This window comes from Aplysia californica, unplaced genomic scaffold (assembly GCF_000002075.1).
Source record: "Aplysia californica isolate F4 #8 unplaced genomic scaffold, AplCal3.0 scaffold00688, whole genome shotgun sequence".
NCBI classification, from domain to species: Eukaryota; Metazoa; Mollusca; class Gastropoda; order Aplysiida; family Aplysiidae; genus Aplysia; species Aplysia californica.
Genome location: NW_004797958.1, coordinates 347430 through 349594, shown reverse-complemented (window position 1 = coordinate 349594; position 2165 = coordinate 347430). Strand labels below are relative to the sequence as shown.

The 2165-nt window shown below is 38.8% G+C and overlaps 1 protein-coding gene across 1 annotated transcript in view; it reads left to right on the top strand.

Moving 5' to 3' along the window:
• LOC101855446 (glutamyl aminopeptidase) overlaps positions 1-2165 on the top strand; it is a gene marked incomplete at its 5' end in the record, with an annotated part of 25988 nt that overhangs the window by 5478 nt on the left and 18345 nt on the right.

Below are 2165 nucleotides of genomic sequence, written 5' to 3'. Positions count from 1 at the left end.
CTGTGCCGCCAGCTAACTTTTTTAAAAGTTGGGTGGTTGGAGGGTACCCTGGTGTGGTTTGCTTCTTCCTTCCTATCAAACATCTATCGTCTTTGTGTCCCCTCCTTCTTTTTTGTTTATGTTACTCTCTTGTAACTCCTCTAATCTTCGGCACTTATGTGACCTTATTGTGTTGCAAATGCCGTAAAACCCTTACTAAAACTAAAAGTTCTGTTCAAAACCCAAGTAGTATTTGAGGAACTAATTTTTTTCCTTCAAAAACACATAGAAGTATTTGTGGGACTATTTTACTCTGTTCAAAATACACAAGAACAGTGAAACCTGTGTAAAATGGCCTCCCATTTTCTGAAGTCCAAGCGGGGACTGATCTCAGGCTTTAGACTGCCGTAAGGCTAATTCAAAAGGGTTTTTATTTTTATTTTTGTTTTTGAAAAAGGGGGGTGGGTGATGTAAGACTTTTTTTGTGTTGTTGTTTTGTTTTTTATTTAGTTTTCTTTTTGTTGCCACTTTTGTGCAAGGGTAAAATAAACTAAATATTATGTAAGTAAGACGATGAAGACCGAGTGCCATGATAAAAGAAACACACGGGTCGCCACCCCTCGGAAAACGAGCGACACTTCTGTTGCAAGTTCACTTATCGTCCATTGTTACTTTGTTACAAATTAGGTAAAAAAAACAGTGACCAGTCACCTAACATACGATTTGTGCATGAGTTGTGGGCGGGGCTTATAGGTTTGAATGGATCGCACACTTCCCTCACCAGCAGTTGAAAATTTATTGTTAGGCCTACCCATTGGTCAACTTGGGTAAACATTCGTTGGAGGAAGTAATAATAACAACACGTGAATGAATTATGACGGCCTGTCCACAGCATGAGTGGCCGATTCAAAATTTATGACAAAGCGCTGGGCAATAAGTGAGTGACCGCGCCTGGCCACCTGAGGCAGGTAAATTTGACCTTGGGTTGATAAAATAAGGCGGCAGAGGCCGCGTTGGACAGGTGGCCATTTTACACAGTTAAATTATATAGAAAAAATGCAAGGGGGGAAATGAAAAGTGGCCGTTTGTACAGGTGGCTGTCATGGCAGGTTCGACTGTATTTGAGGAACAACTGTTTCTGGAGGGGTTTGTTTATTTGTGTATTTTTCACAAAAATTTGTTTTCAAAACTGTTTTTTTCCTCAGCTTTTCTTTTCTGTTTAACCCCGAATTAGTTTGGTTTATTAACCATCGTTTTGTTAGCAAATGCAATTTTGCTAATTTTCCGGTATTTTCACAAATTAAAGAGCATGTTTTCCAAAAACTCAGTAAGTCAATTTTGACAAGCGCCTCGTTTCACCACGATGCCACACACATACATTGTCTAAAACAGCCATACCGACTGCTCACAGCTGAAAGTTCCGTATCCCAGACTCGAGCATTATTAAAATCTATATCATTATATGTATACTCATGTGCACGTAATAACACATAAATGAGTCATGTTTATAATACAAATGTGTGAGGCAACGTAGTGAAATCAGACACTTGTCAAACTTGACTTACTGAGTTTTGGAAAACCACGCTTCAAATCCCAGTGGTTTCCCTTGGTTACTCTGAAGTCATGGGACCCCTCTTCAGACAGTTACAGGGCTGTGTTTTTTTAAAACGTACCGTATGAAATGCCATCTTGAGAGTTACTCCTTATTTACAGAACTACTCAGCTCACAATGTGATGTGCGTATATGTCACAGCATGGAGGAAACAGGTGCTTGTCAATTTTTGGGCTTGTGGAGTTATTGGTATCATCTTAAAGCTTGTACATTTGCATTGCTTTTGCTGAAAAAATACGTGTTTATCTTGAACGTTGTCCGTATCTTGAATACAAGTTGAGACATTTGCGATTGAAGGAAGGGGAGGGGGGGTCGCTTGTTTTCATGATCATAGGTAAAATTAGCGAGAAAAAGTGGATGTCAAAATTTTGTTATTTACATAGCCCGAAAGTCCGTGGAAAGTAACAATTTACATATTTTGTGCCTTTATCAACGTTTTTCAGTAAGGTATTGTTAAGCGCATGGATTATATTGCATGTGAGTGGACGCTGTTTAAATAGTCTGTATTATCAATAGTGGTAGTAGTATTTTTCTTTTTCTCTTTCTCCTTCTCCTTCTTCTTCTTCTTCTTCTT